Genomic DNA, 13,406 nt, shown 5'->3' on the forward strand with positions numbered 1-13,406 from the left:
AGGGATTTGGCAGAGATTGTTTTAATGTGTTTTGCCCCAAGTGAGAAGGCCTTTTGCTCTTGCTTCATGTTAGGTCAAAAGTAAAATGCACAAATCTAATGAAAATTCTCCAACCTGACTTTTAATAAAGCAAAGCATGTTTATGGTTGACATAGGTGTGCTGACTACCTCTGCCTGGACTGCATGAAACCTTTAAAATTTTACCCCCAGAATCCAGTTACAGTTTAACCATGTCTAAGCAGTTTAATTTCATCAAGGCTACGTTTTTTTAAATCTGAGGTCCTCAGATTTTTCTAAGAATTAAAAATATCCTTAAATGACAATATTTCTCCTTTACTGAGAAAGAAAGACTTGTTTTTTATTATTCCTTGAAATGAAAACTTCTGAGAAGTTGACAACTGGAAAAGTTCTGTTTTAAGCAGTGAAATCCATGAAGTTATTTTTTCCCTCTTTAGCTGGAAAATCTAAATTCTGGGTATAGATCAGATAACAGATAAGGCTAAGATATCTGCAGGTGAGGTCCTATGCTAAGCATCACACCTAAACAAAATGCCTAAAAAGGCCCCCAAAGTTTCTAAATCTTTAAATAGGACATAATCCACAGTAAAAGGCATCCTTGAAAAGAAGAATTTTGCTCTTTGATTAGTTATGAAAATTGTCTTTGGTATCCATGAGGAGTGATCGCATGTGTTCCCTATTATGTCTGGCTTTCCAGGGGTCAGCAGCACAAAAGTTTGTTTGGTGAGTCGTCCATGTTCCATATTCCATGACAACTTGTCTGAAGGGGTCATGTTCTTGGACAGAGAATATTTCACTTTCAGGCTATTTTTTATTAGTTCCTGGTGGCTAATAAGGCTTCTCAGATGTGACTGAGCCTTACTGCGTAAAATAAAGGGGTTAGTTATTCCAGGAAAAGATGCTGGCAAGGTGAATATAGCATCTTTCTGCCATCACTGCAGACAAGTCATGCTCTCCAGAATCCCTTGTGTCTCATAAGTTTATCACAGCAGGACTTTCACAGGTTTATTTCTAGCTGCTTTTCTGATGATGTGTATTAGAGGAAAGGACAGTTTGGCATTGCAGAGGCAAAAGGAGAAGACAGGCAAATAATTTAATGTCATTAATTTTACCTCGTGATCTCTTGGCAGAAAACACTTTTATGAAGTAATTTTTGGAGTTGAGGCAGAGTCTAAACTTTTTTAGCTTGAAAATGGTGGTGAATAGATTTTTGTTTCCATCCAGAGTTAAAAATGGTTTAACCAAGGCAACATGTTCACTCATAGCCTAAGGGCCCAGTCCAGGGACAGCACATATAAACACTGCTTGTGAGAAATTTAAAAAACAAAATTCAACTACAAAGCTTTAAATCATTGTATGGGAAACTTTTCTTCTAAAGAAATTGATATATTCCATGGCTGCAACTGTTTTGAATTTTATAAGAACATCTCCCTCAGTTTCCATTAAAATGTTGATTTTATGATGGCTTCTTGTAGGTCTCTGTTTATTCTGAGTCCATGAGAGTTAGCTGTTGGTTAGACTTCCCTGGGCAACATTGTTTTTGCTAGAATTCTGTTGACGGGATTTTTTTTCAAGTACTTGGTTTTTCTGGGATAAGAGACTGGGTGGCCAGGCTTCTTAATGGTGGTAAAGTAGAGGTGTAACACCTTGTGAGAGAGTGGCAAAATTGTTCAAATCCCCACTGCTTTATAGGGATTAATTTAATGAGAGCTGTCAGTGAATATTGGAGGTGTGAGAGAAGTCCAAGGTGTTACAAGTGCTCTTGAAACCATGCTCTGGCTTCATACCTGCCAACATCTCAAATGTTAAAAGTGGTAGACTTGGCAGATGGGCTGAGTCTGGTTCTTATGGCTGCCTGCTCCTGCAGAGCCTCCTGCCCCCTCTCTCCATGCCACTTGGAGAAGCCAGGAGCATCTTGCTCTTGTTGGCTGGCTTTCCCTTCTGAAAAGTCAAGCATTCCCTGCTTGAATTTTCCTGCTGCCGTTGTTTGAAAAAGCAAGACCCCACTGATCCTCTGAACAGCGTACACTGCAGGGAGTCCTGTGCCTGTCATTTTAGCAGCAGTAGAAGTTTTGCAAAATGAGCATGTTGGACCAGAAGTCTAGAGTTGGCAGGGGTATTTCTAGGGCAAAAAGAGGAAAACTGGTCAAAGTGGAAGAAAGATGGATTATAAAGGGAAGTATTTAACAGACACACTATTAAGTTATTTAGCAAAGAGGAGCTGTGAATATGCTAGCCATTGAAGGAAAAGACCTTTTAGGCATGAAGAAAAGTAGGACAGAAGGTGAAATTGGTTTTAGATTTGAAATCCTTAAATGAGGTTAGAAAAACAAATAATTTTCTCTTTGGTGGATAGATATCCTTGTGAATCTATAGGTGCTGTGTGAATCAGAAAACAGGTAAACTTGTGCCCTAGGTCCATCAAACTACTCAGGATTTATGCAGAATTTTATAGACAAAGAATCCAAGAATACCCAGGATGCACCTGATTTCCTGTGCTGTCACTGTGAAATATATCTCTGCATGCTCAGCAAGCTCAGTGCACTCAGCATGAATGTGAGATGTTAAGCAGCTTTATACAAGCAGATGACCACTTGTCTGGGATTTTCAAGTGCTTGGAAACTCAGTAGATTCAGAAACTGTGAGCAAATGACCAAATTCCTTTTGACTCCACAGGAAGTCAGCAGCAAAATGTGTAAGGGGAGGTAAATGACTCACAGAAGTGAAAATCTATGGCCAGTAGTGTCAGAGTCGGCAGTTATGGGTTTTACACAAAAAACCCAAACCCACCAAAGGAAAATTCATGGGGCCTGCACCCGGCCCATGTCTATTGTGGCTGTGGCAATGGAAGTAAATAAGAAAACAAACCCGTAACCTCTAAGTATCTGAATCTCTCTCAGCAACACTCTTATTTTGACCTCAAAAATTAATCAAATGATGAACCACACTAACAAATGTTGGCCAGACCATTCAGTCATTGCTCTCTTCAGAGACAGTAATGTTAAGAACTGCTTCTCTGGTTACTCAAGGTTGAGCTTCTCTTCCTTCAGGCAGGTCATTTTTTCCTCACTGGTGATCTGGTTAGCCCTTAGTGCCCACAGTCACTGCATTTACCTCTAGATACGGGAGTGTGTGTGGTGGGCAAGTACAGGATCCTTCTGAGATGGAGGAATTATCCAATTGCTTTGTCCTCTGAGGAGCTGTAGACAGTGGAAAGAGAAAGATGATAGCTGGTGTTGGACTTTAAAACAAAGAACTAAAACCCCAGCAACTCATTCTGAGCATGAAAATCTTAGTACTTGTCTCCTGTTGGGAGACACCCAGAAGGAGAGCCCAGAGGACTCTAACTCCACAAGCAGGGGTAATTGCTGATGTGCAGAACATGCCTGGAGAGGGCATCAGAGGGAGGCAGGTCCTGAAAATCAGGTGGGGCTGGGAAGGTTGAGAGCAGGAGAAAGACAAAGTGGAGTGGTGCTCTGCAAAACATCCGTTGACAAAATGTGTAGATCACACCTGGCTGTATGGATTAATCTGAATGCCTCTGGTTGAGACTTCAGCATGAGTCAACCAGTTCCTCATGAATGCTCTAATCAACAGGTTATAATACAAAAGGAGCCTAAATCCTGACATATTAAAAAAAAAGGTCGAGGCTGACTTCTGCAGAAAAAGCCTAAACATCCCACTCTAAGAGGCGTTTCCAAGTCCTGCATCTTCAATTCAGACCTGTGTCTCCAACACTGAGAAGTGACAATGGTTAGCCAGGTCATGTTGCTTCCTCCCTGGCTAATTCTGAGTCCTGACATGATGAATGAGATTGACTTTTGGTGGGTCCATGCTTAAAGCAGGATGCCTTGTGCCTCATTCTGCACCGAACTTTCCCCTTCCATGTAAGAGTGGGGCATAAACCCAGCAAGGAAACCATGCTCTGCTCTGACAGACATACGCAAAGTATTCCTAATGTGAAATTATCATGCTGGTTTGTCTTATGGTGTCTTTGGCTGGTTGGGTATTTTTGTGCTGGATACATCATGCAGACAGGAGATATGTGCTATTCATCTCCTCCCTAGTCAGTCAGGTGGAGTATTTTGTTGCAGCATGCCTGTCTGGTCTATGGCCCAAGGTGTTCTTTGATGCCAAGGCGAGGACTGAGGAATAGGATGGGGAGGAGCATACCTTGCTCCTATCCCCATTGGGAATTGGGGTCTGGCAGAGGCATGCACCTGGGCACAGGAACCAGGGAGAACCTCTGAGCTCAGCAGCACAGGCATTTTGTGTTAGGAAGGGCTATGTGTCAGGAAGGGCTGCAGTGAGCAAGGCAGCTCCTGCCATGTAACTTCACTTCTTCCTTAATGGTGGGTGTTTGGCTTTGAAGCTCTAGTCTCCCCTGATCAGTTTACTCCATAAATTAATGTGTTAATTGTACACACAGTGTTGTCTATTAGGGAGGTGTGTGTTTGATAGCCTCCAGCTGTGAGTTTGCAGAGATCCTGTTGTAGAAATCATTTCAAGGAGCAGTTTTCACAACCTTTTTAATGCACTCTTAAAAGTAACAGTTACAGGGGCTTTAAGGTATGCAGCTGAAACATGTTTGGAGAATAGCTCATTTAGCAGCTCCAGTGTTAACTTGATGTTAGATCGAATTGCATGATGCCAAATTAGCTGTACACCACATATCATCCCACTAACATTGCAAGAGCTTCTCTTTTTCTTAAAAAAAAAAAAAATTAAAAAAACACAACCATTTTTAAAGCTCGTACTTTAGAAATTCTTTTGTAACAGGTTCCATCTGTTCTTAATTTCTTTCCTAAGCAGGCAGGCTAGAAAGCAAACCTTTACTCACATCGACTCCTTGTGTGAGTCACAGCGCACAGAAGTGTGCAGGCACTCTGATCCCGAGATAGAGGCAAGTGCATATTATATATTTACAACAAATCTCTTTGACCTCTCAAATGCAGCAGGCACTACTGTTAATATACCAAACCCTGTGTGTCACACAGGCAGAGCCACAACAGATGTATTTTAATGTTTTGGGTTTTTAATTTGTCACCCTTCTCTCTTTGGACATTCATTCTTAAACCTATAAAAATAAGTAAATATAAGTTTGTTTCTTTTAGTAATAGGAACTAAAGTCCAGCTGATATTGGGAATGGAGGTCTACTGTCAAAAACTACAGTTTAGCAATCTGTCAGGTGAATATTACTGAGGTGCTCCAAAGTGTTCAGACATCAGTAGGTTTGAGAGGGTCTACACAGACATCCACACCCACCACCAAAGTATGCAACCTGAAAAACAGATAATGAATTTTCCCCACTACAAGCAGATGTATTTGTGAGGGGACAACAAGCAGCTCAATGCATAGTTAAAAAACACCTGCACATTCAGCTGGACCTGTGTTCCAGTGGTTGTGGCTAGAAGAAGTTTGTCAGGAAAGCAGAAACAATCCATTTTTCTTTCCCTTTTTACAGTAATTTGCTCTCACCAAACCTGGAAGGGCTCTGGGTGGAGGGTGAGATGAGAGAGGAAGCAAAGCATCGGAAGGTGAGAAAATAATGCAGTGGAAGTTGAAGCAGCTTGACCCAGGGAGACACTGACCTATGTAATGTAAATGGGAAAACTTGAAGAAAGAAATGGTTTGCAGACAAATAATTGGAGAAGGTTGACCTTGATACTGAAAGGGGAGGGGTGGAGAAGGAGAGAGGGAGAAAAAGAGGAAGAGAGAAACGAAGATCTGTGTAATGTAAATCAAAAATACTTCAGTATAAGCATTTACAGACCAGTTGGAGCCCAGAGAATGTACTCCTGTCATCTAGCCCCTGAAAGTTTCAGTATGCAATTTTCCCAAGTAATCTAAAGTGCTTGTTTCAAGAAAAAAAACCCCCACCTTTACAAGGGTCTGCAATTTGCTATTTAAATTGTATAGAGAAGTTTAATGTGGTAGGTCACAAGTATGCTGCCCTACTTCACCAATCCTTTCCAACAGGCAGCCTGCTTAATGCATACTGCTATCAGGCTTTTCCTGAATTTACTGGGGGCCTTCACTGATGTACTAATACAGTAGGTTCTAAAATGCTTGAAAAATAAGACGAAGATTAAGATTAAACAAAACATTTTTCTTGGTGATAAATTTAAGCAAATTGAATCTAATTGCTCAATTTTATTCCAAGACAGAGTCTGTGCTGACCTCAGACTCAAGTATTCTTCCTGCCTTTTGCAAGCCTGAATACATGACATCATTTGGACAATTTGCACATATTTATACAATTTGTCATCATTCTGTCTTTACAGTCTGGAGAGTTACAGGATTTGCCTCTAGGCTTACTTTTCTCCCTGCACAAAATGCTTTATGAGAATCATATGCTTGCAATACTATTTTTAAAAACTGAAAAATTTAAGTAAACATTGGGAACCTACTTCATATTTAAAGCTGATATGAAGAAAATAAATTGTGAACAGAGTAACAGGGGCTGGCAAATTCTAAACACAAGCATGTACTGGAGGCACAAGTGGTTTTTTCCTTAGGCTACCTTTGACATGGGTATGTATGAACAGCATGGGCCAGAATAGTATTTCAGATATGGGGGTGGCATTAAATGAATTTTTTTGTTCTTTCACCAAATGTAATTAACTTCTGTACCTTATTATCATATCAGTCAGTTGCATGGATTATCAGGAAGATTAAGAAAGTGGTTGGTTGGCGCACAATCCAAACTTAGATTCTTTTGAGATGAAGGAAGGGGAAAAGATTGGCACAGTGGAGAGGAGACTCAAGAGTTTGCAAACTAAATGCTTACAGTTAAATCCTTAATAGTTGGAGCATGTGAATAAATTTTCTTTTTCAAGTGGTACATAAACCAAGGAATACTTCAAAGGAAATTTGGCATTATTTTTTGAGAATTTAAGCCCTTTAATTGTGAGTTTTCACGGAATCTCAGTATATCCTGAGTTGGAAGGGATTCAAAAGGATCACCAAGTCCAGCTCCTGGCCCTGTACAGGACAGCCCCAAGAACCACACCATGTACCCGAACACACACAGGTTTGAACTCTGTCAGGCTGGTGCTGTGATCACTTCCCTGGGGAGCTGTTCCAGTGCCCAACCACCCTTTGGGTGAAGAACATTTTCCTAATGCCCAACCTAAACCTCCCCTGACACAACTTCAGGCCAATCCCTTGGGTTCTGTCACTGGTCACCACAGAGAAGAGATCAGTGCCTGCTCCTCCTCTGTCCTTCACAAGAAAGTTGTAGACTGCGATGAATTCTCCCCTCCCCTCAGTCTTTTCTTTTTAGGTCCGCCACATTCAGCTGCTAGATTTCAAACTGGAAAACCTTTTTGCTTGTTTGGGGTAGTTGTTATTTCCAAAGCAGTCTTCAAAAGAGAACAGCAGAATATGTTCCTGAAACAGCTGAGATGCTCTTTTCCTAAAGCAATGATATCTGTGAACTTTAGTTTACATGTAGACTATATCTATGTTTGGTTTCTTATCAGGACAACACTTGCCAAGGTGCCAATATTCCTTTACATCTGCTTATTTACTCCTGCATCCCAAAATACAGATCAGAGGTGATCTATACAGCCCATTGGCTGAGTCACTATTTGAGAGTAAATATGAGGTAGTAAATATGAGGTTGACAGAACTCATTTGCTTTACTGTATTTTTTTTACTTCCTCAATCCTATAAAAGGATCTGGTACAATATTTTTTTTCCCAAAAGGTAAGAAAAAAAAAAAAGTGATTTTAAAAGAAGGCCAAACTCTTTATAATTCCCCTAAAGTCATATTTTTTCCATTTTGAATCAGCATTTTCTTTTGAATTTCACTTTATCATTTTAGAATAGTTATAATTAATGCAGAGCTAAAAAAGAATTTTCATCTCCTGTTGAATGAAATTTTTTCTTCAAATAACATTTTTTCAGCATTATGGCTTGACCATCAGATGAAGAAAATCTGCAGTGTGTGCAGCTAGTAAGACCTTTCTTCCACAGTAAGAAACAAGCTTGGTCATTGATTTCAGCTATCATAAAATGAAGTCCTTATTGATTCACACCAACAGCTTTTAACTTTCAGAGCGAGCTCACATTTGAACGATAGACTGAAAGTGAGTGATCCATAAACCTGGTAAACAACACTTTATTGCTCTTGTAACTCTGTAGATGTGCATTGAGCTTTATAGACAAAAGCAAACCTTCTAAGTTATTGTGGACAAATAGAGAGGAGACAAACAGCAGACTCAGAAAGGTGAGGATGGATGAAGATGGTAACCATCATTTGAAGTATATTTCCAGTGGGTAATTGGAAGCAGGGGTCAGACATTCTGGCTTCTTGAAACAATCACTTTTTTAGGGGAGTTAGAGGAATAAAGATGGAAGGCCTTAGTGAAAGCCAAAAGGGATGAAATCAGAAAGATAAACACAGAACCTTACTTTGGGGGCATGCATTTTGGGCCCAGTGATAGATGCAGGGAAAGAGGTACAGTAGGTGTATAAAGCATCAGGACATTGTCGTTTAAGCTGAAGAACTTTTTTCTGACCTTGTAAATGAAAACGAACCTGAAGAGATACTTTAAAAGTTCCTTGGTACTGAACCTACACCACAGTTTTACAGAAAGACTCAGTTAATTAAAACCTGCAAAACAAAACACAGCTATTAATTCACTACATGGTCCTGTGGGGTAACAGCCTGCTAATGCAGCTTGTGTAGACCCTGTGCCGCTTGCTACTTGTGACAGCAGATCCTTCAGGCAGCGATGAGGCAAGACTTTTGCCTATGCTTACCTTTATTCACTGCCACTAAATCTTTTCACAATCAGGGTCTAAGCATCTGTCAATAAGTCCTGACCACACAGGCACATTGACTTATAATCTGATTTCTATTCACTATGCACACAGGTTATCAATGCACATATTTGGTGCCCTTCATTAGTTTAGTGTGCTATCTTTAGAGAAAAGTCAATGGCCTGCCCATCTCAATGGATACCGTAGAATAAATTTGTGAACTAACTACAAAAGAGTACATAAAACCAGATGAGGCATGACAGAATTAAAGTCTTTGAGTCAGAGGCTCAGCTGTGGCAAGCAGCCAGCTGTGCCACTGCCAGTTAGGCCATGCGTATTACCATTACAATTATATCGAAGGGAAATGACTTCATGCACAGGGTATGGCTTGAATATTAAAAATTCCTTGAGCGAAATGAAAGGCGCATTACAGTATGACAGAAAAAGAGTGCAAACATGTTTCATTTTATTTCAACACTACGCTCCAGCAGATGCACTGGTAAGCAAAGGAAATTGCTAGGTCTCAGTTTCATGTTCCAGGGCTTTACTGATTGGAGGACAGATTTACAGCACATGTAAGAAACAATTAGAATAGGGACTCCACCAACAACAAAGCGAGGGAATAAATTCCGATAATGAGACGGGAAAAGTACAAGGTAGAAATGATCTATGTGCTTGCATTCGAGGTATAAAATGTCAAAAAGCCCTGTGTCAGCATGAATTGCACTAGGCAACAGATGGTGTACAGATTACTCTCTCTCTCCTCCTCTTTCTCCCTGCGTCTCTTTCTTTTATAGGTTTCTTTCCAAAAAAACTACAGATTTCCCCCAAACACTTTGCTATTTATTGGCTGTCAACTGAATAACCATAAATGTTTGGTTGGGAGATTGTTGGAGAAAGAAAGAAGGGAACAGACAGAACAAACTTTAAAGTTTTCCCAGTTACATTGCACAAACAGGAGATCCACTCTTTACATTCTGAATACTTGCTTTTGGTTAAATAGTTTAGGCTGAAAATTTTATTTTTTTCTTCCCCATTCTGGAGACAGTAACTAAGTGTCACACAAAAAAGAAAGAGAGATGCCTGCAGAGTAAAGACTCTGCAGTGCTGAAGTCATGTCTAGTATCACAGCAATGAAATGGAGCTCAAAGAAACTTGTTGCTTCATCTTAGCATCTATTTACATTGCATAGGCAGAGTTCCTGAATCATGAAAAGGTCTCATTTCGTGAGAAAAACTCATGAGCTATGGAGGGATCTGATATTTTTTGCATACTTTCACCTTGGTGAATCATAAACGATAACAGTTTATGGCTATAAACCAACCAACACTGCAGAAGCCTTATGAGTAGGCACTATTTTACCTGTTTCCCCAATGCAGCCACTTTGTGTGTGAAATTGTGATACAGCAGTTTAGGGCAAATGAAAACAATAATACGGGAATTCCAGTCACATTAGGCATTTTATGCTCAGAAGCACAAGAAACTTGAGATTTTACAGTTGTTGTTGCATTTCTAACCTGGTACACATTCTTCTGTTTTTAACAATGCTGTTTTGTTTTCACAGGGGCTAAATACTCTGGAAGAACAAGATGAAAATAGTCATCTGGATGACATTTGTCTAATTTTCCACTTCTAAATCTGAAATATTTTAGTTGCCATTTATTCAGGATACAACTAAACCAATTGCTACTTTTTTTTCTCCTTTAATTCTCACAATGTATTTTATGGATAGAAAACTGCTCAGCTTTGGACAATCTAAGTGGCCAACGCTTATTTTAAAGTTCAAAGCTTCACTGTATTTTTGTGATATTATCTCTTGCACTTCCCACCCAGAACAATGCAATCCATTTAAAGCAGACTGGTTTTCTAAATTGCTTGATCAGAAAAGTACTAGAGATGCAGATTAACCAAAGAAGCAAGGGAGGGTTTTAACCAGAAGTTATGATCCTTTCATAGCCCATTAACACCTGATGAGGTGGCCCACACTCCTCTGTTTCGTGGCACTGCTGCAGCTATGTGTTAGCCTCACCCATCACATCCTGCCCCTGGGTCCTGCCCATGCTCCCGCTGCTAAGTCCTGATGCCTTGAAGTGGCTACCTGAAAACAGAGGCTAGACAAGAATAAGAGAATAAAAGTAGGTATTTATTTGAAGGGCCTTCAAAAGTACACCCTGGGCAGTCAAAGCCTATGAGGGGCTCCACCCAAGATGGACGCTGGGTCATGGGCTCTTCAGACTTTTATAAGTTTGGTCCATTTGTATATCAGGGTTAATTCTCCAGTTATAACCTCAGTTAATGATGTAATTACCCCAAATTTGCCCCTCCTCTTCAAAGGCTTTTAGTTTACACATTTTGGGGCTTTGGACAATCAAAGTGTCCTTGAAGTGCAAACCTAAGAGAGGGTTTGTTATGTCTAACCAGCATGAGAGAACAGCAGCTAACAGGACTCACGAAACTTCAGACTTACACACTAGGCAGTACAGGATTTGAAAAATATAAAAGTTAAAACCTAAGGCATCAGTCCCACTGGCCCCATCTGGCAGAAAAGGGTTATGATTAGAGGTATTTTGTGAAGTAGGGACAAAGGATGCTGTAAGTAAGGGGCAATGGTTTCTGAGATACTATTTGTGATAGGTACTTTACCATCAAGCAAGGAAATGTGCCCAGAGGCAAAAAAACCACAGCTGAGCTCTGAGGTTAGTGCAGTTACAGAAATATCTTCAATCAGAAAGGATAGTTTCAGTGTCAGGCTCAGGGTGGAAGCCGAGTGAGTATTAAAATCCACTGGAAAGGAAACTATGAGTTGTCTGGCCTTGTGTATTACACGTAGTGGACCAGGTTGTCTAGAAACTTTCCAAACCTGTCTAGGATGGCTGTGCAGGTGTTTGTGCATCATGTAGGTGTGTGCTTTCAGTTTGTAGATATAACCCACCTCATTTAATTTACCTGTGGAGCAGGGTGACAACTGTTACATGTTGACTCTGAAAACTTGCTGACTAAGTGCCATGTCTATGGATCATCACTCTCCCTCACCTCTGCAGCAGTGCAGAGAACACCCCCTTCATTGTGGGGTTTCCTGAATGCCCACCTCTGAGGGAACCTGCCAAGAGAGATAGTTGCAGCAGTTTTGATCTACCTTTGCCTTGTGGGGATTATATGGAGGTCATGTCCTCACAAAAGCAGGAGGATGTGTGCCATCTCTAGTGTGTCTCAGAAGGATCAGCAAAGGAGGAGTAGCTATTCTCCGGCAATCTCCAATCACATAGGGCTTTTGCACTCAAGATTTTAAAGAGGCTGACATTTCATAGTGGGAAAGTGAAACATTTAAATAACTTTTCCTTCTAAAGAGAAGTGTGTCAGAATGCACACCAATACCCAGACTTACACGGATGTCAGTCTTGACCATGCTCAGACAGAAGTAGTATTTCTTAAGGCACCAGGAAACGATGAAAAAAAAACTATCATAAAAATGCCTGTGTTGTTATTGAAAGGAGGAATTCTGATGAGATGGAAAGAAGACTGAGCAGTCAGAGGAACATCTACAAGTGGCTGACAAAAAGAATCCTAGCGAGGAATAATACTAAAGACTGAAGACTGAGACTACTGGACATCTTGTTACAAAACATGAGCAAAGAGTTTTCTAAATACACAAAGATTTTCCTCATTTCGCAACTTAGAGAGAGAGACATTTAGCTCCCGATCATACTGTTAGGAGTTAAAAGTTCTGTATTTTCAAGTGGTAAAAGTGGCTACAGGTTCACAGTCTGCAGCCAGAGGCTCCAGAGCACATGAGGATGTTATTTCTTTCCATTTCTTCCATCTCAGGATCCTGAATTAATTTCTAGAACTTAATTAAAACTTCAGAATACCTCTGTAGTATAGCTATTCTAATCACTTCCCCATTATACAGATTGTGAACAGAAAGAGAATGACATTTTTAAAAATCCTTAGCATTAAGCTAATTGATTCCTTTGAAGTCACTAGGAATATTACAAAGAGCATGAAAGCCAACAGAGTTAAGCCAGCTCTAAGTTCCAGATTTTCAGAGATCTTATTAGAACTGCTTAAAAAAACAAAAGTTCCCTTTGCTTAGGAAGCTCTGAAGTTTATTTTTTATATCAAATCAAAACACAGATTCAAAATTTCTCCTAGTACTAAAATTTCACTTTGGAAGCACCAACATATTCAATTTTCAGGTTGTTTGTTAATATTGTAACATAATTATGTTTGTTGTCTAGCTTTTTATATTATTGAATATGTAATAAATTTTCAAAATTAAGTATAAGAAAACAGTAAAATTATACTTTTCCCTTTATTTGTATGAAATAATGTCTACTTTAATGAGATAAGTTCAATCCAATTTAGTTTGACTTTCAGTTGTAGGAAATGTCATACACTTTGCCACATCTCTGTGAAACGCTTTGAATCCGAGAAAAAATGCCTTTGCAAATGGAAAACCATTTCACCTAAAGTGTTTAACCATTTCTAGCACTTAGTTCCTAAAACATGAAAATTAGTTGCCTTGGAGAATCTTGGTAAGTGCCTGAACTGGCAAGATATGTGTCACTCAATGAACTGTATGCTTGTTTATATCTTCAGATTTCTAAAGAACTTTATA

The 13,406-nt window shown here is 39.8% G+C and overlaps 1 long non-coding RNA gene across 1 annotated transcript; it reads left to right on the plus strand.

Annotated features, from left to right (window-relative positions):
* The first annotated feature begins 2,076 nt into the window (after positions 1 to 2,076).
* On the plus strand, positions 2,077 to 13,089 carry LOC121670899. The gene is made up of 2 exons (XR_006018322.1): positions 2,077 to 5,556; positions 10,353 to 13,089. It is a non-coding gene; the product is annotated as an uncharacterized LOC121670899 (long non-coding RNA).
* The last annotated feature ends 317 nt before the right edge of the window (positions 13,090 to 13,406 follow it).

This window comes from Corvus kubaryi, unplaced genomic scaffold (genome assembly GCF_017639235.1).
Source record: "Corvus kubaryi isolate FWS band 111438036 unplaced genomic scaffold, C.kubaryi_AGA036_p1.0 133, whole genome shotgun sequence".
NCBI classification, from domain to species: Eukaryota; Metazoa; Chordata; class Aves; order Passeriformes; family Corvidae; genus Corvus; species Corvus kubaryi.